This window comes from Hyperolius riggenbachi, chromosome 8 (assembly GCF_040937935.1).
Source record: "Hyperolius riggenbachi isolate aHypRig1 chromosome 8, aHypRig1.pri, whole genome shotgun sequence".
Lineage (NCBI taxonomy): Eukaryota > Metazoa > Chordata > Amphibia > Anura > Hyperoliidae > Hyperolius > Hyperolius riggenbachi.
In genome coordinates this window covers 60,810,416-60,831,215 of record NC_090653.1, presented here as the reverse complement: position 1 = coordinate 60,831,215, position 20,800 = coordinate 60,810,416, and the positions used below count along the sequence as shown (strand labels likewise).

General features: G+C 47.1%; 1 long non-coding RNA gene across 1 annotated transcript in view; it reads right to left on the bottom strand.

Moving 5' to 3' along the window:
• Nucleotides 1-19,778, bottom strand: part of LOC137528177 (uncharacterized) — a 37,391-nt gene extending 17,613 nt beyond the window's left edge. The window contains exon 1 of the long non-coding RNA XR_011023309.1: nt 19,704-19,778. This is a non-coding gene — a long non-coding RNA (uncharacterized lncRNA). The remainder of the gene's footprint in view (nt 1-19,703) is intronic.
• Nucleotides 19,779-20,800: the final 1,022 nt, after the last annotated feature.

Below are 20,800 nucleotides of genomic sequence, written 5' to 3'. Positions count from 1 at the left end.
AACCAGGGTGGAAATGGCCAGGAATGAGATTACACTGACTGCTGTGTAATGTCAGCCTCAGATGTTTTTTCTGAGGAACTTTCAGTGCAGCAGTATTTGGCATCACATTCAAACAACTGGATCTGCCTCTAAAATGTCTCACCTTGCTGCTGGATAGAACTGCCTCTCTCCTGCCTGTGTTTTGGGGTCATGTTTCCAACTGTGGTTGGAGCCTGTAGTAGTCAGTTTATTTACATCACCATATGGTAGGCATCACACTCATGGACGCTAATTAAGACGTACTTCAGAATGCCAAACACCTTTTTTTATCTACTATAAAACACAACAGCAAATTAACAAACACCTTTCATGTGAACCACAGAGTCTGGGGCTGTACAACATCTCTGCACATAGCCTGCAGGGTCTGCACTTATATCAACCGCCACAGAGATGAACAGGCCAAAGTTCTGCAATACTTGCCTGAAATACTGCTGCTGGAGTTCTGAATGCCGTACAAAGAAGCACTGATTATTTAATAATGAAACAGATATAAAGCTGGCCTCAGATATAAAGCTGCCAAGCTATTATTTACAGTAAATTGGGCTCCTGATTAGCTCACACTTCATACTCATACAGTGTTAGTTTGCCCAAGTCCTGCCAACAGTCTGCAGAGGGGGATAAAGAGTGCAGAGGGATAATTTACAATAAGAGAGAAGGGAGAATATACATTAGAAGCAGTGAAAACATCTGGAAATATATCTCATGCTTGGAACACACAATGCAATTTTCCCGCCCATCAGCAGGAATCAAGCGATTATTTTTGACATGTTCGATCCGTTTATGATTGAAAAAGGGATCAATTTTGCGAAGTTATCATAGGAAAATTGATCCCTTTGTCGATTGGGAGCAGTTTGGACATGTACACGTTACAACTTCCTGTCTGATCATCCATTGATCGAACAGGAAATAGCATTGTGTGTTTCCAGCATCAGAGCTGGGCTCATCAGCTACAGTGCTGGACTTCTGTCTTAGGACGGCCTTGGTTAAAAACTTGAGCTTTCTTAAACAGTGTGCCACGCTGAACTACTTACCTACTCTGATGATCCAGTAGGGGTAGGGGGAGCGGATCAGTGAATAATGGTGCACAGTGCCTATGCATAAAAATGGCAGCGCATTAAAAAGATACGCTTATCGCTATTTATCATTAGTACTGCATAATAATGGCGCACAGGGAAAAAAGAAGAAAAACGGCACACACTAACGTTGTTTATCAATAGCGCAGTTCATATGCCAAACAGCAGACGTTATTGCCCACAGTAACGTTATTTATCAATAGCGCCCTACATAAGCCAAACTGTAGAAGTTATTTAACTGCAAAACGGTGAATAAATTTAATGTAACACTGTCAAGGTTAGGGTTAGGCACCACCAGGGGAGTGGTTAGGGTTAGGCACCACCAGGGGGGTCTTAGGGTTAGGCACCACCAGGGGAGTAGTTAGGGTTAGGCACCACCAGGGGGGTTGTTAGGCACCACCAGTGGGGTGGTTAGGGTTAGGCACCACTAGGGAAGTGGTTAGGGTTAGGCACCACTAGGGGGAGTCTAGGGGTTAGGGATAGGTACAGAGAGGGTTCTGTGTGTTAAAGCTAAATAATGATAAGTTATCTGCCGTCCTTTCACTATCCCTGGTCACCCGATCCCTATACACCCCAGCACCAGCATCATCAGGTTTGATCATTCCTTAACTTGTTTGATGGATGTATAATATGTGGCATGAAGATAAATAAACGTTTAAAGGGACAGTGGCCCGGTCTACTTTTGATGTACTAAATAATGATAAGGCTTTAACATTATATAGCGATAAGCGACATACGGATTAGCGGCAACACTGTGCGCCATTATTCGCAGGCGCCATTTTCAGATGGATCCAGGAGGAGTGGAAAAAGTATTTTACATTATGGTTGCTATTGCTAATTATGGAAGGGGTTCTAGTACATAGCAGGGAGATATAAACATTTTGGTAGGGGATTATGAAATTGGGGAAGTTTAGTTATGAGGAAATTTGCTAGGACATGGGAAGAATAGTTTTTGACGTAGAGCAGCATATGTGTCTGTTTAAGGTGGGGGTGGATCAGATTGAGGTTTGTTAGGACACGAAGAGGAATACTTGTGAAATAGAGAGATTTATATAGGGATAATGTTAATGATAATGTGTTATGTTAGAGGAGAGCGAGATTTGGAAGGGGATGAAGAGATGAATCCACATATATGCCTGCAGGACTCTATCGCTTGGTCTACTGACCAGCAGAGATCCAGGGTTCTGATCCAAGTTGCTTTTTCTCCTAAGTTTACTCCTAGGTGATATTTTCACACCTCATCAATAAAATGTATTTTAAACCACCAGAAAATTAGAAAATACTCACCTACTTTTTGGTACTTTTTCAATTGCACAATCCTGAAAAGTTATTTTAAACAGAAGATGAAAAAATGTCTCCTAGGAGAAAACTAAGGAGAACATTTGAATTTAAGAATGACCCCTATCCCATATGCAATTAACTTTTCCTCCTGCGTTTTCTCCCAGGAGATACTTTTTCACCTTCTCTTTAAAATAACTTTTCAGTACTTTTCAATATACAAAGTACTAAAAAGAAGATGAAAAAGTACTACTTTATCAAAATTATTTTGAATATTTTATCACTTGCTGGTGGTTGTAAAAGCATTTTATTGACAAGGTGTAAACATATCACCTAGGAGAGAACGCAGGAGAAGACGTTTTTCTCCTGAGTTTTGTCCTAAGTGATATTTCACAACTTGTCAACAAAATACCTTTGAAACCACCAGCAAGAAATAAAACACTTAAAAAATAATTCTGACAGTACAGTACTTTTTCACATACTCTTGGTATTGAAACGTTCTTTTAAAAAGAAGAAGAAGATTTATCTCCTAGGAGAAACCCAGGAGTTTCTCATAGGAGATAAGGGCCCATATGAAATTAATTTTTTCTTCTGAGTTTTCTCCTAGGTAATATTTTCAAAACTTGTCTATAAAAAGCCATTTAAATCATCAGCACGCAAGAAAATGCTCAAAACAATTTTGATAGTTCTTTTTCACCAACTTTGTTATACTTCTTCAATTGCAAAATGCTGGTAAGTTTTTTTTTAAATAGGAAATGAAAAAATATCTCCTAGGAGACAACTGAGGAGAAAAAGTTAATTGCAAGGGCCCATATGCAATTAACTTTTTATCCTCAGGGGATATTTTTTCATCTTCTATTTAAAGCAATCTTTCAGCACTTTGCAATTGAAAAAAGTATCAAAAAGTAGTTGGAAAAATACTATCAAAATTATTTTGAGTATTTTCTTGCTTGCTGGTGGTTTAAAAGCCATTTTATTGACAAGTTTGACAGTATAATCCAAGAGAAAACTCAGGAGAAAAAGTTAATTGCATACAGGCCAAGTTGTCAACTTGTTTTTTAAATACATTTTTCAGCACTTTGCAATTGAAAAAGTACCAAAAACTAAGTGTGAGGCTGAGTGCACACATAACAGAACATGAAAGGTTGCGGTTTCTGTCATGTGCAGGTTTTTTGTGTGCGTTTGCGGTTTTTGTGTGTTTGCATTTTTTTTTTTCCACATATGCATTTCCCTTTTTCTCCTATGTTTTCTCCTAGGTGATAATTTTTGATCTTCTCTTTAAAATAACTTTTCAGCATTTCACAATTAAAAAAAAGTACCAACAGTAGTAGAAAAAGTACAATCAAATTGGTTTTATGTATTTTCTTGCTTGCTGGAGGTTTAAAGAGGAACTCCAGTGAAAATAATGTAATAAAAAAAGTGCTTCATTTTTACAATAATTATGTATAAATGATTTAGTCATTGTTTGCCCATTGTAAAATATTTTAAATCCCTGATTTATATTCTGACATTTATTACATGGTGACATTTTTACTGTTGGCAGGTGATGTAGCTGCTGCATGCTGTTTTGGCAGTTGGAAACAGCTGTAAACAGCTATTTCCTACAATGCAACAGGGTTCACAGACAGGAAACTGCCAGAAGTACCTCGGTACTCAGAGCTTCTTGTGGGAGGGATTTCACCACAATATCAGTCATACAGCGCCCCCTGATGGTCTGTTTGTGAAAAGGAATATATTTCTCATGTAAAAAGGGGTATCAGCTATTTATTGGGATAAAGTTCAATTCTTGGTCGGAGTTTCTCTTTAAAGGGACTTTTATTAACAAGGTATGAAAATTTTTAACTTGGAAAAAATTAAGGAGAAAAAGTGAATTGCAAATGGGTTCGCCGCGATGTTCGGGTGTTCGCGCCGAATTCCGAACATAATGGAAGTCAATGGGGACCCGAACTTTCGTGCTTTTTAAAGCTTCCTTACATGCTACATACCCCAAATTTGCAGGGTATGTGCACCTTGGGAGTGGGTACAAGAGGAAAAAAAATATTTGAAAAAGAGCTTATAGTTTTTGAGAAAATTGATTGTAAAGTTTCAAAGGAAAAACTGTCTTTTAAATGTGGAAAATGTCATGTTTCTTTGCACAGGTAACATGCTTTTTGTCGCCATGCAGTCATAAATGTAATACAGAGAAGAGGTTCCAGGAAAAGGGACCGGTAACGCTAACCCAGCACCAGCACACGTGATGGAACAGGAGGAGGCGCAGGAGGAGAAGGCCACGCTTTTTGAGACACAACAACCCAGGCCTTGCATGAGGACAAGAAGCGTGCGGATAGCATGCTTTGTACCGCCATGCAGTCATAAATGTAATAAAGATAAGAGGTTCCATAAACAGGGACCGGAAACGCTAACCCAGCAGCAGCACACGTGATGTAACAGGAGGAGGCGCATGAGGAGAAGGCCACGCTTTGAGACACAACAACCCAGGCCTTGCAGGAGGACAAGAAGCGTGCGGATAGCATGCTTTTTACCGCCATGCAGTCATAAATGTAATAAAGATAAGAGGTTCCATAAACAGGGACCGGCAACGCTAACCCAGCAGCAGCAGACGTGATGGAACAGGAGGAGGCGCAGGAGGAGAAGGCCACGCTTTGAGACACAACAACCCAGGCCTTGCATGAGGAGAGGAAGCGTGCGGATAGCATGCTTTTTACCGCCATGCAGTCATAAATGTAATAAAGATGAGAGGTTCCATAAACAGGGACCGGCAACGCTAACCCAGCAGCAGCACACGTGATGGAACAGGAGGAGGCGCAGGAGGAGAAGGCAACGCTTTTTGAGACACAACAACCCAGGCCTTGCATGAGGACAAGAAGCGTGCAGATAGCATGCTTTGTACCGCCATGCAGTCATAAATGGAATAAAGATGAGAGGTTCCATAAACAGGGACCGGCAACGCTAACCCAGCAGCAGCACACGTAATGGAACAGGAGGAGGCGCAGGAGGAGAAGGCCACGCTTTGAGACACAACAACCCAGGCCTTGCAGGAGGACCAAAAGCATGCGGATATAGCAATGCTTTTTGCCGCCATGCAGTCATAAATGTAATAAAGATGAGAGGTTCAATAAACAGGGACCGGCAACGCTAACCCATCACAGATGGTCATTGTTCATGTTACTTGGTTGGGGTCCGGGAGTGTTGCATAGTCGTTTCCAATCCAGGATTGATTCATTTTAATTTGAGTCAGACGGTCTGCATTTTCTGTGGAGAGGCGGATACGCCGATCTGTGATGATGCCTCCGGCAGCACTGAAACAGCGTTCCGACATAATGCTGGCTGCCGGGCAAGCCAGCACCTCTATTGCGTACATTGCCAGTTCGTGCCAGGTGTCTAGCTTCGATACCCAATAGTTGAAGGGTGCAGATGGATTGTTCAACACAGCTACGCCATCTGACATGTAGTCCTTGACCATCTTCTCCAGGCGATCGGTGTTGGAGGTGGATCTGCACGCTTGCTGTTCTGTGGGCTGCTGCTGCATGGGTGTCATAAAATTTTCCCACTCCAAGGACACTGCCGATACCATTCCCTTTTGGGCTCTAGCTGCGGCTTGTGTTGTTTGCTGCCCTCCTGGTCGTCCTGGGTTTGCGGAAGTCAGTCTGTCGGCGTACAACTGGCTAGAGGAGGGGGAGGATGTCAATCTCCTCTCTAAAGTCTCCACAAGGGCCTGCTGGTATTCTTCCATTTTGACCTGTCTGACTCTTTCTTCAAGCAGTTTTGGAACATTGTGTTTGTACCGTGGATCCAGAAGGGTATAAACCCAGTAATTGGTGTTGTCCAGAATGCGCACAATGCGTGGGTCGCGTTCAATGCAGTCTAGCATGAATTGAGCCATGTGTGCCAGAGTCCTGCCAGAATCATCATCCTCTTGTGAGCGTTGTGATAGTTGTTGTGATGCATCATAGTCGTCACCTTCTTCCTGGTCTGCTTCTGCTGACCATTCGCGCTGAATTGTGGAAGTCCAACGTGCACCGCTCTGGCCCTCGTCAGTGGTGGCAGGAAATTCCTGCTCCAACTCCAGCTGTTCCTCCTCCTCTTCTTCGTCATAGCTGCTGGGGCCAGCGTTTCCTGAGGCGGATGGCCTGATGTTGGTACCATCACGCTGATCGTTTTCTCCTTCAGATTCCCCCAGTTGCATCATGACAGCTGTTTCCTTGATTTTCAACATTGACCTCTTCAGTAAACACAGCAGTGGTATGGTAATGCTGACTGAAGAGTTGTCACTGCTCACAAGCAACGTGGACTGCTCAAAATTTTGGAGGACTTGGCAGAGGTCCAACATGTTGGCCCAATCGGATCCACAGAAGCTTGGCAGCTGTCCGGATGCGCCTCGGTACTGCGCCGTCATGTACTGGACCACTGCACTCTTCTGCTCGCAAAAGCGGGCTAGCATGTGCAGCGTAGAATTCCAGCGCGTAGGGACATCACACAGCAAGCGATGGTGGGGGAGATTGAAGCGCTCCTGCATCTTGGCGAGTGCCCCCGAAGCAGTACTGGAATTTCTGCAATGTTTGGCCACTCGTCGCACCTTCAACAGAAAATCGGCCACGCCTGGGTATGTCCTCAGGAACCGCTGAACTACTAGGTTCATCACGTGCGCCAGGCAAGGGATGTGTGTCAGCTTAGCCAACCTTAAAGCGCGAATGAGATTACTCCCATTATCACACACAACCATGCCCGGTTTCAGGTCCAGCGGTGCCAGCCACAAATCTGTCTGTTCCTTTATTCCCCTCCAAATTTCCTCCCCTGTGTGCTGCTTATCCCCAAGGCAGATCAGCTTCAGCAACGCTTACTGACGCATGCCAACAGCTGTGCTGCACTGCTTCCACGATCCTACTGCTGCTGGGTTAGCGTTTCCGGATGAGGTACAGCTTTGAGATGCATTGGAGGAGAAGGAGTCAGAGAGGTAGGTGCTGCTGTTGTTATCCAGTGGGAGGGACGGCGGTGCAGCTGTTTGCGGCGTGGGCAACACCCGCGCCGTAGCAGGTGAGGAATCACTGCCAGGCTCCACAAGGTTCACCCAGTGCGCAGTAAGGGAGATGTATCGACCCTGGCCGAACGCACTCGTCCAGGTGTCAGTGGTGAGGTGAACCTTGCAGGCAATGGCATTCTTCAAGCTTCGGGTTATTTTGCTGACCACGTGCTCATGCAACTCAGGCACTGCAGAGCGCGCAAAGTGGTAGCGGCTGGGAACCACGTAACGTGGGATGGCCACTGACATCATGCCCTTTAAGCTGTTTGTCTCCACCACTCGATATGGCATTTCGCAGGCCAGAAGCTTGGCTATGCTGGCTGTTACTGCCACGGCCCGGGGGTCATTTGCTGGCAATTTCCTCTTGCGCTCAAACATCTCCGAGACAGACAACTGAATCGTAGGGCTGCACACTGAAGGGCTGTTGGTTGTTGTGTTTGATGAACACTGGGAGACCTCAAGAGCACTACTCCGGAAAGTGACAGTGTCAGCGTCTGATGTTTGTGAATGTTGTGAACCACGCAATGGCTGGGCTACTGCTGCTGCTGCTGAGGCGGGTCTGGTGGTGAGTCTGGTGACCCCAAGGGAGGCAGTGTTGCTGGTACCCTGTCCTGCCGCGTTTGCTCACAGAGTGGGATGTTTGGATAGCATGTGGCGGCTCATGCTGGTGGTGGAGAGGTTGTTAATACTTTTCCCCCTGCTCAGGCGGGTCTTGCACACCTTGCAAATCGCCATAGTACCATCCTCAGTGCAGTCTTCAAAGAAAGCCCAGACTTTGGAGCACCTGCCTTGCTGGCGATTTCTGTTTGCGCCTCTTTTGCCCCCCACTTGAACTTCCACGCTTGTGGTGCCTGAAATTGCGCGCCGCCTACCTTGTGGCACAAGGCGAACTCGTGCAGCAGTGGGTTCTTCAACAGACTTATCTGTGCTGCTGCTACGACGGCGATGTTCTCGTTCACAAACAAAATCCGGGTCTCTGTCGACATTGTCCATACCCTCCTCTTCCATCTCCTCAAACTCGTCATATGTCATTGTGGGGGGCCGCCGCCGTGGAGTAGAGCTCCCCAGAACAACCTCTGCACAGCTCACTCCAACGTCGTCTTCCAGATCTTGTCGGCCGACCTCCTGCAATTGCAACCCCTCCTGCCCAACTTGCTCTGGGATTTGGGTTTCCGAGTCCTCCTCGGACTCGACCTTGTATTTCAGTGCGCGGTGCATTTCCCACAGTTAATGGTTGTGAATCCAGGCACAACATTTCTGGCTGTTCCTCCATTGACCTTTGAAAGGTGGAAGTTTGTTGGGCTGGGAATAGCTCCTGCGAATACCCCATTGTGTCCTGAGGTAATTCATCGGACTGGTTATCTGGCAGTTGTGTGCGTGGTGTCGCTGCCGGTTGTGTCAGCTTTGTGCCCACTGGCTCCTTGTAACTGGCTGAGGACTTGGACCTCGTGCGTGATGTGCTGGTGCTGCTTAACCCACTGCTGGACGCTTGAGAGGTCATCCAAGTAATTATCTGGTCCTGTTCTTTTGGATTTGTGAGGGTTGTTGTCCTGGACAACATGGGCGGTATTGAGTGGGTTTTCTTGGGTGCTCCCCTGTGGCCTGTACGTGAACCGTCAGGGGAAACACCTCTTCCCTTGCCCCTTCCTCTTTCACCGGATTTCTTCCTCATTTCACTTATCCTTACAGTACACGCTGACTGGCAGCAGTACAGTGGCAGTACAGAAATGCTATACAGTGGCGGGTGAGCGGTGTACCACTATTGCCAGCAGCGACACAGAGCACAATGCTATACAGTGCCGGGTGAGCGGTGTACTACTGTTCCCAGCAGACACAGAGTGGCAGTAAACAGAATGCTATATATTGTGGCTGAGCGAGGTACACAGAGTGGCAGTAAACAGAATGCTATATAGTGTGGCTGAGCGAGCGGTGTACTACTATTCCCAGCAGACACAGAACAGTAAACAGAATGCTATATAGTGTGGCTGAGCGGTGTACCACTATTCCCAGCAGCGACACAGAGCACAATGCTATACAGTGGCGGGTGATCGGTGTACCACTATTCCCAGCAGCGACACAGAGCACAATGCTATACAGTGGCGGTTGAGCGGTGTACTACTGTTCCCAGCAGACACAGAGTGGCAGTAAACAGAATGCTATATATTGTGGCTGAGCGAGGTACACAGAGTGGCAGTAAACAGAATGCTATATAGTGTGGCTGAGCGAGCGGTGTACTACTATTCCCAGCAGACACAGAACAGTAAACAGAATGCTATATAGTGTGGCTGAGCGGTGTACCACTATTCCCAGCAGCGACACAGAGCACAATGCTATACAGTGGCGGGTGAGCGGTGTACCACTATTCCCAGCAGCGACACAGAGCACAATGCTATACAGTGGCGGGTGAGCGGTGTACTACTGTTCCCAGCAGACACAGAGTGGCAGTAAACAGAATGCTATATAGTGTGGCTGAGCGAGGTACACAGAGTGGCAGTAAACAGAATGCTATATAGTGTGGCTGAGCGAGCGGTGTACTACTATTCCCAGCAGACACAGAGTGGCAGTAAACAGAATGCTATATAGTGTGGCTGAGCGAGGTACACAGAGTGGCAGTAAACAGAATGCTATATAGTGTGGCTGAGCGAGCGGTGTACTACTATTCCCAGCAGACACAGAGTGGCAGTAAACAGAATGCTATATAGTGTGGCTGAGCGAGGTACACAGAGTGGCAGTAAACAGAATGCTATATAGTGTGGCTGAGCGAGCGGTGTACTACTATTCCCAGCAGCGACACAATGACCCTGGCTAGCGTGGCTGGAGCGCGAACTACCCTGCCTGCCTACCCAAAGCTAAACCCACAGACAAATGGCGGAGATATGACGTGGTTCGGGTATTTATTTACCCGAACCACGTGACAGTTCGGCCAATCAGAGCGCGTTCGGGTCCGAACCACGTGACCCGTTCGGCCAATCACAGCGCTAGCCGAACGTTCGGGGAACGTTCGGCCATGCGCTCTTAGTTCGGCCATGTGGCCGAACGGTTTGGCCGAACACCATCAGGTGTTCGGCCGAACTCGAACATCACCCGAACAGGGTGATGTTCTGCAGAACCCGAACAGTGGCGAACACTGTTCGCCCAACACTACAAATGGGCCCCTGTGTCTTCACTCGCCCTATGTCACAAGGCATCACCCTGGGCCATATGCAATTCACTTTTTCTCCTGGGTTTTCTGCTATGAGATAATTTAACATCTTTAAAGTGTACCAGAGCTGTAAAATTAAAAAGATTTATACACACCTGGGGCTTCCTCCAGCCCCATCGGCTCCGATCGCTCCCACACCACCATCCTCTGCTCTTCGCAGCTTTGGGAACCGGGTCCCCGCACTTTTAGTCAGAGCCAGTCTGGCGTAAGAGAAGTGCGCCCTCTACGTATCTCTCAAGCAGCTGCTGGAGAGATACGCAAAAAGCTCACTTCTCCTGCGTAGCTGGCCGTGACTGATATTATTATTATTATTATTATTTAGTATTTATATAGCGCCGACATATTATGCAGCGCTGTACAGTGTATATATATATATATATCTTGTCACTAACTGTCCCTCAAAGGAGCTCACAATCTAATCCCTACCATTGCCATATGTCTATATTATGTAGTGTAAGTACTGTAGTCTAGGGCCAATTTTTTTAGGGGGAGCCAATTACCTTATCCGTATGTTTTTGGAATGTGGGAGGAAACCGGAGTGCCCGGAGGAAACCCATGCAGACATGGAGAGAACATACAAACTCTTTGCAGATAGTGCCCTGGCTGGGATTCGAACCAGGGACCCAGCGCTGCAAGGCGAGAGAGCTAACCACTATCAGTGATGGGTCACAGTACTCGAAACTGCGGGCAGCGGAGGATGGCGGCGTGGGAGTGATTGGAGCGGATGGGGCTGGAGGAAGCCCCCGCTTTGTATAAAATCTTTTTAAATTTACAGCTCTGAAGGTAGCCACTAACGGTCCAATTTCTAGCGAAAAAATCATACGAGCGATCAGAAATTCTGATCAGAAGTGAAATATTGTAATAAATCGTTCACTACACCATCAACAAACCAATCTTTACTTCCTATCTATCACAACCAAAAAGAAAATCCAAATTTTGGTTTGACGAAAATTCATTCGGGGCGAAAAAATTTTCACTCGTTCATAATCGATTGTGTCCACCAATGGAGATTATTTACAACCAATCCGATCAGAATTTCTGATCGCTCGAACGATTTTTCGCTAGAAATTGGACCGTTAGTGGCCACCTTTAGTCCCTTTAAATTAACTTTTTAGCACTATGCAATGGAAAAAGTACCAAAAAGTAGGTGAAAAAGTACTGTCAAAATTATTTTAAGTATTTTTTCGCTTGCTGGTGGTGCAAAAGGTATTTTATTTATAAGTTGTGAAAATATCACCTAGGAGAGCACAAAAGTGAATTGCGTAGGGGCCCCTGGCCTTTGCCCATCTATGAGGACCTACAGACAAGCCTTCACCCAGGCTGACCTAATCGTCTGTATTTGGCCTTCTATTTGCGACTATCATATTTTCGGAAGCGAAGGAGTGAGGTAAGATTTATTGCATGCTGAGATCTGCTCTCCACGATCACATTTCAGGGTCTACTGAGGTGAAACGCAGCGTGCACTGAAGGAAAGATACAGTAGCTCACGTTTGCCTTGTATTTCAGGAAAGTGAATGGTAAGGTCATTTCATTGGAAGACTGTAGACACGTTCATCACCATGCATGTATTTCAGCCAACCATTCCATAAATGTAATGACTTGGTGTTGCCCAGCATTCATATTTATCCTTACGGAGAAGGGAGTGAGGAGAATGTGAGACCTCTAAGTAGACAATGCTGGTGCTAACTTACTAGGTGTACATTATAATGACAAGGTAGGTTCTAGAATTTCTGTTGCCTGAAGCAAACTTTGGAGGATACCTTCCATCTAAAACCCCATCACCGGTGAGAGATCACCATGGACAGTCAGAGGGGAAGCTTTGGCATGCGAACAATCAGGCGAGGATGCTGGCACCAGACCGGCCAAACACCACACCCCTGTCATTGGGCCAAACACTGCACTCAATCAGTAACAGTGAACTATCAGATGCCAAATGAGTACAGGAGATGTGTGGATAAGGAGGCAAAGACATGAGGGCAGTCTTATGGTGTTTCATATTCATTTTTACTGTGTTTAAAGCAATAGAGCAAAACATTATTTTTGAGTATAATCTCACTTTAGAGTAAGCCTGAGATGGGGCCCAAGAAAAAAAATGATACATACCAGGAGCTTCCTCGATCCCCCTCCGGCCTAATCGCTTCTTCGTCGTCCTCAGTCGCCGCCTGGATCATCTGAACATTTCCCCAGAAAGTCCTCTGGTCCAGGTCACTCCTGTGGCCGGGAGCGTTCTGCACCTGTGCAGTACTACAGGATGCTCCTGGCTACGGGAGCGCACGCAGCTGGACTGCGCCTGCGCTGACTGGCCTCGAATGGACGACTTACCAGGGCCAGTTACGGACAAACCGTGCAGCATCTGAGGGCCAAGAAGAGGGATCGATCAGGTCAAAGGGGGCTGGAGGAAGCGCCAGGTATGTATATTTTTTTTTTAACCCCATCAGGTACACTTTAAAGCCACTTCCCATAGATGCTTACAGATAAACGTTCACGTTACCAGCTCATTCTAGAAGCAAGCAATACATTTGTTTCATGTGCAGGCGGGTTCACATGGTGTTGTGCCTATCCCTCCGCAGGTCTAGAGGATCACAATAGACTTGCCTGATCATGTGACCTGCTAGTGAAGCCAAGTTTTAATGTTCATTCTCCATTAATCGCAAGCATGACATCACTGGCAGAAGCAACTTCTGTACAACATTACCCTTAGGCTAAAGTTACACACACTCTTTCAACATCCCTGGCAGAAGCCTGAAAATGTATGCTGAGGAAGAATGCAATGCAGGCAGTGCTTTACAGATGTGTTCAATACATTCTCTATAGGCGCATTAGGCCCAAGGATTGAACTTCATCCCAATCAGTAGCTGATACCCCCTTTCCCATGAGAAATCTTTATGGCTGATATTGTGGTGAAACCCCTCCCACAGTATGATGTCATAACCATTGGCCTGACAGTTTGCTGTCTGTGAACCTCATTGCATTGTGGGAAATAACTTTTTCCAACTGCCAAGCAAGCAATATCTCCCTCTGTGCATAGAACTCTCAGTAATGAACATTCTGTACAGATCCCCTGGCAGGACAAAAGATGTCACCACCAGTGACACATTTCAGAATGTAAATCAGAGAGAGGAAAGATTTTACAACGGGCAAACACTGCCTAAATAATCTATAAACGAATATTGTAAAAAATATGCAATTTTATTCATTATGTTATTTTTACTACAGTTCCTCTTTAAAACCCCACAGAGAGAATGTGGAATGTGGAAAGTTCAGCAAGGCTGCTATAACTAATGTATAACTTGCCACTGGCTATCACACCTTCCTGAACCCCCCTGGCGGTAAACCCGTGCTGAGCACGGGCTATGCCGCCGGAAGGCACCGCTCAGGCCCCGCTGGGCCGATTTGCATAATTTTTTTTTGCTACACGCAGCTAGCACTTTGCTAGCTGCGTGTGCAATGCGATCGCCACCGCTACCCGCCGATCCGCCGCTATTCGTCACGCCGCGGCCACCCCCCACCCCCAGACCCTGTGCGCTGCCTGGCCAATCAGTGCCAGGCAGCGCTGTGGGGTGGATTGGAGTCCCCTTTGACGTCACGGCATCGATGACGTCGGTGACGTCATCCCGCCCGTCGCCATGGCGACGGGGGAAGCCCTCCAGGAGATCCCGTTCTTTGAACGGGATCTCCTGATCTCCTCCGGCGATCGGAGGGGCTGGGGGGATGCCGCTGAGCAGCGGCTATCATGTAGCGAGACCTTGTCTCGCTACATGAAAAAGAAACATTTAAAAAAAAACGGATTTGCTGCCCCCTGGCGAATTTTTAGCAAACCGCCAGGAGGGTTAATTCATGCTTGACTCATTATCTTATATCACATGTGAGATGGTGCAATAAGAGTCAGTGGCCACTCATGCCTTCCAGCTCAGTTACCGCAGAGAAGGTGCATGGAGGTTTCCTGCTGAGCTATATTAGCCCTGCACCACAGCCCTAGCACATGATAGCAAACAGAGAGATAGAGCCCAGAAGCCCGGGGGTCCCCCTCATCTCTGCTTACCAGCACACTATACCTGTCAGCACATGGTGGGTCGCCTTGCAAGAAGGTGGAAAAGCCTCCTCTCATCCCCAACAAAGCACTCTGCCCACTACTGGTAGGAAAAAAGCACTTCATCCACCCTGACCCAGTGAGGTGTCTGCCCAGTAATGTGGGGGTAGGTTTTAGATGTTATGCACCCACAACCTGGCTAATTTGTATAGGGGTCTTTCTTGGGTTTCCTCTTTGGCACCCTATTGTCATCTGCTTGTTAATTCAAGTTGCCTTTCATCTTGAAGAATCTCTTCAGCTTGCATTAAGACGGGCTTTTTCTATTGGCTTTGCTCCTGTCAGTCATAGCTCTCTCGGCTTCTGCTTAAAGGAGTTCTGTGGGGGGTTTCTGAGGAGAAAAACAGACACTTACCTTAGGCTTCTATCAGCCCCCTGCAGCGGTAATGTCCCACGGCGTCCTCCTGCTCCCATCTGCAGTTCTCCGCCGCCGGCCCCGGTCTAGCGCGGCATGGGATTCAACTGCGGCTGCGCTACAGTGGCTGCGCACCCGCTCACTTCCACCTTTGTCGTCGGAAGCTTACTGCGCAAGCGCAGTACAAGAAAACGTTGTACTTCGCCTGCGCAGTAAGCCTCAGATGACGCGAGCGGAGGCGCGGCAGCGCGCATTATTCGTCTGTGTGACAGACGAATAATAGCCCGGTGCCGGCTGCGGGGAACGGCGGATTGGAGCAGGACGGAGTGGGACATTACCGCTGCAGGGGGCTGATCAAAGCCCCTGGTAAGTGGCAGTTTTTCTCCTCAGAAACCCCCACAGAACCCCTTTAAGTGAGTCACGGCTCTGCACAGTCTCTGCACTGTTTACGCCACATCAGAGCTGCCAGTAATGTTTCGGGTTTTTACCGCATTTTCTGGTCTTTATGAATTGACATTTACTGACATATGTTGAGGTATTTACAGCACAAGTCGGTAATTTACCTCACTGCTCTGTAATTTCAGCTTGCCATGCGGTAACATCCTTTATGAATTGACATTTTCCTAAGTGCTCGGTAACGTTAGCTGTTTTCTGCATTACCAAATGTGTTAATGCTTTATGAATCAAGGCCATAGAGATCATGGTAAATGCTACGTTTAGGATTTTAACAACAGCAGCTAATTTGGAAAGAATATCCATAATTCATAACCCTTTGTAAGAAATCATTATGTAAATAAGAAATGTACAGGAGAGGAGTGGAAACTTTTTCTTTCTTAAAGTGGTATGAAAATCTGCATTTCCTCTTTGCTGCGACGGCTCAGGAAACTGAAGGAGGTGGCGCACAAGTCCGGTTCCCTGGAGGAGTTTAGAGCTGCCAGAAATGACTTAAATCGGGAACTAAAAAACGCTAAGAGGGCCTTCTCGGACAAGTTGAGCCTGAGCCTCCAGTCCAACAACTCACGGGAGGTATGGAAAGGCCTGAGGGCAGCTACGAACCTCAAGCCCCCGCACCAGCAAGCAGCCCCCAGCACCAAACTGGCCGACGAACTCAACGAGTTTTATTGCAGGTTCGAAAAGCTACCCAAGCAGCCCGACACGACAACGGCCACGGACAATGGGGCGCACTCTCCCCTTCCTGGCCCGGGAGATGGCGGTGACGCACTGGTTGCAGTCTGTGAGGAGGAAGTACTACGACACCTACGCAAGCTCGACCCTAGGAAAGCACCAGGCCCGGATGGCGTGACGTCGATCTGCCTAAGGACATGTGCAGACCAGCTGGCCCCTGTACTCACCTCCATATACAACAGATCTCTTATGGAGGGAAAGGTCCCCTCCTGCTTCAAGAGGTCCACGATTATCCCAGTCCCCAAAAAGACGGGTAAATCTGACCTCAACAACTTCAGACCAGTGGCCCTAACCCCCACCATCATGAAGATCTTTGAACGGGTGGTCCTTGCCTCCTTGAAGCACTCCACTAACTCCCTCCTTGACTTACATCAATTCGCCTACAGGGCAAACCGGTCGGTGGAGGACGCCACCAACATCAGCCTGGCATACATTACTGAGCACCTCGACAGGCCCAACTCCTCCGCCAGACTACTGTTCTTGGACTTCAGTTCCGCCTTCAACACCATCCGCCCTGACATCCTGCACCTTGCACAGCTGGGAGTACCGCCCCCCCTCTGCAGGTGGATCGGGGACTTCCTTCTCAACAGAACGCAGAGGGTCAAGCTAGGCAACTGCTACTCCAAGGTGAAAACTACTAACATAGGCGCTCCGCAAGGATGTGTCCCAGTGGCGTAGCTAAGGAGCTGTGGGCCCCGATGCGAGTTTTACAATGGGGCCCCCCAGGCACTCTATACATAACAATTGATACGGCGCACCAAAACCTGCCAATGGCAACTACAGTGTCAGATGTGCAAGAAGGGGATGGGGAAGAGCTTGTTAATGTTTACCACTAGTCAATGTATATATAGAAGTGATTATTATAAGCACAGGACCAATAGAGAACTAATACTGTAGTTGAGGGAGGCCCTTCGGGGCCCCTCTGGCCCAAGGGCCCCGATGCGGTCGCTACCGCTGCACCCCCTATTGCTACGCCCCTGATGTGTCCTGTCCCCGCTCCTGTTCTCCTTGTACACCAACAGCTGCACCTCAACTGTTGACTCTGTCAAGGTCATCAAGTTTGCGGATGACACCACAATCATTGGACTTATCAGCGGTAACAATGAAGATGCCTACCGCAGCGAGATAGACAGGATCTGCAACTGGTGCACAGATAACAACCTAGTCCTCAACGCAGCAAAGACAGTGGAACTGGTTGTGGACTTCAGGAGACGCCCACCCCCTCTCCACCCTATTCTCATAAGGGATACTGAAGTCTCCAGGGTCCCCTGCGTTTGGTTCCTCGGCACAACCATCACCAAGGACCTAAAATGGGGGGAGAACACCTCCATTACCCAGAAAAAGGCCCAGCAGAGGTTATTCTTCTTGCGCCAACTGAAAAAATTTGGCATCCCACGCGAGCTGCTTAGGAGCTTCTACACTGCCACCGTGGAGTCCATCCTTTGCACATCCCTCATCGTCTGGTACGCAGGGGCATCTGCTAGCGACAAGTACAAACTCCACCGGGTAATCAGCTCTGCAGAAAAGATCATCGGGCTGCCACTGCCACCCCTCAACCTCCTCCACACGGCCAGAATGAGGACGAGGGCCATCAAGATCTCGTCCGACCCCTCCCACCCGGGCTGTCGGTTCTTCAAGCTCCTTCCACTGGGCCGCCGCTACAGGGCTGTCCCCACCAGAACCTCCAGACGCCGGAGTACCTTCTTCCCCCAGGCGGTACTCCAACTGAACTCGAACCTCACATGACAACTTGTGTTTCTGTTCCTTCTGCATATAACCCCCGCTTGACTGTATGCCCCCCACAATGTTCATGTTTATGTAGCCCTCCCACAATGTTCATGTGTACGTAGCCCTTACTACGCCATATGTATGCAAGTCTATGTATGTATGTTCAAATGCCGTGCCATGTGCTCCAAAAACAATTCCGGGTATGTCTCTGGCATACTTGGCAAATAAAGCTGATTCTGATTCTGCTCTAAACGATTATTAACAGCAAGGGTTCCCAAATGTTTTGGGTCGAGGGCCGGCACTACCATAGAGGCAAAGGAAGCAATTGCCCCAGGGCCCCAGAGCCCGAACCAGATGACTTTAACGGTTAATAGCAAATCCACCTTAAATGCTAAAAACTCCAAATTTGCAGGATATGTTAAGGAGATCATTGAGAATAAGAGGAAAAAACTATTTTTCAAAAAGACTTTATAGATTTTGAGAAAATCAATTTTAAAGTTTCGAAGGAAAAAAGTATACTTTTAAATGTGGTAAATGTCACTTTTAGTAGCAAACCTAACGGTAGTGTAATTTTACATGCATCAAAAGAAAGAGCAATGAATTTTCCTGACGGGGTTTCCAGGGGGTGGAAACTCCTCCGCAGCCGCAGAGCTTTGGCCAGGGATCGCTATATAGCCGCAATATGGCTGTATGAAGATCCCTGGCATTTTTTCCTATTGGGGGGAGTGTGGGATTTTTTTTTTAAATTATGTGGGTCCCCCCTCCTGAAACTTTTTAACCCCTTGTCCCCCATGCAGGCTGGGATAGCCAGAATGTGGAGCTCCGACTGATTTGGGCTTCACACCTTGACTATACCAGCTGCAAAAAAGTCCCTTAATGCTGATTTTTGTTCTGGGGTATCTGTTGGGGGGGCCCCCAGGTTTATTTTGCCCTGGGGCCCCTATGTTGCTAAAACCAGCCCTGGGGCCGGGTCAACATACTTCAGAATGCCGGAGTATACATAGAAGTCTTTGCGGGCCAGACAGTAATGCATACCAATTGGACAACAGTGTCATCTGATGTGGAATTTGATTGGAAACTAGCAAATTACTGCTTTCTGGCTTCATTCTATAAGCGAAACCCCAATATTTAAAAATGTAGCTGACTGCATCAAAAATACATTTTGTGTGTGTGGGGCCGGTAAAAAAGCCTCAGGGGGCCACATTTGGCCCGCGGGCCTTAGTTTGAGGACCACTGATTTACAGCATAAAACCTACTACCACAAAAACAAGTTTTGTAGCAGAACAGCATGCTAACAGTTAAACACATGACTTCGTTCTTCAGTGAAAAGCTTGTTGCTTCAGTGGAAAGCTTCTGGCCGCATCTGAAGAGGTGATAACATTATCTTTTGTTTACATTCCTTTGTCACATTTAGTAAACATTAGCAAACTGCCAAAACTGAGCTGAGAAGCAGAAAGAGCTGAGAAGTGATCACTAGATAGATTTTAATATATAAATACGGCAGCTATGCAATAAAATGCAATGGCAGCTTTCAGAGCAGATAAACTGTACTTTGGGGACTTGTAATTTGTTAACAGAGGGAATTATTTCTGCACAAAAGCAAATATGATAACCGTGTGGGTAATAAAAAGTAGGAAAACACATTTTTATAGAATGTTATGTCAGAGTTTTATCCCACTTTAAAATGTTAAAACATCCACAAAAACTTTTGCGAAGTAAATCCTGTCTGAATATACCTTATATTTTGCAGCATCGTATTTCACCCTGCACCGCAGTGAAGCTGAGCTCTCCCTCTCAGCCGCTCTACAGCCCTGTAGTAAGGAAGAGGCAAGTTATAATTAGGTGCCTTTAAAACGAATCAATTCACTGCCCATTTCAGCGTTGCATAAAAACAGACTTTCGTTTCCATGGAAGTTGTTGGACGGATGTTATAAATAGACGGAGTTTTGATCTCCTTCTCTCTCTCTCTCTCCTGACAATTGAGCGTAGCACGTGTTTTATTTCAGTAGAATCTCGTTTTGTAGTGTCTGACATTCCAAGGCGCTGAGATCAGTGCAGAGGGACCCCTGTCTCTCTCCCCACAGAATGCATGTGTGATTACCACAAAGTGGGGATCCCAGCCAGGAGACACAGGGCCTTGTATCCTGTTACTATTGTCATAAATAAGCAGAAACCTCTCCCTGCTGCAGCCTACAGGTCTCTCTGCTAGTGTCCTGAATCCACTTCTGCTGGATCAGCTCTCCTTTAATAATGCCTGGATCAGTCGCCACTACAGCAGCTAATCCTATTGCTCAGGGACAAGGCTGGATCTATACTCATTATATTACCTTTTCCCAATGATGGATTCAGATGAAATGGGGCCCTAGGAAAGGTAGTAGTTTGGCTCACCCTGATGGTTCTTTTGGCAATCTGAGGTGGGAGACGGGACAGGAAAAGTGGGAATTGGGCCCCGTGAAACCCACTAGGCCCCAGACACCTGCCTAGGTTGCCTTGTGGATGATCCTGCTCTGCCTTTTCCCCTCTAGGACGACAATTGTTTGCCACCCCATCCCTTCATTTGTAGGCCCTCCTTTCATGTGCAGAAGCTATGTTTTAATTTTCATTGTACAACAGCCCCCCATTCCATGTACAGCCCCATGTCACGTAGCCCTTCTCTTCTATGTAGTCGCCCTTTCAATATGAACCTCCCATGTCCTGCAGCCCTGCTCTTCTGTATATATCAGTCACCCCTTCACTGTACAGTAGCCCCCATTTCATTAGCAATGTCATTGCATAGGCAAACACAAGGGGGGATTACAGCTGCCCAGAATCCCCCCTCAGACCAGGGTTGGTG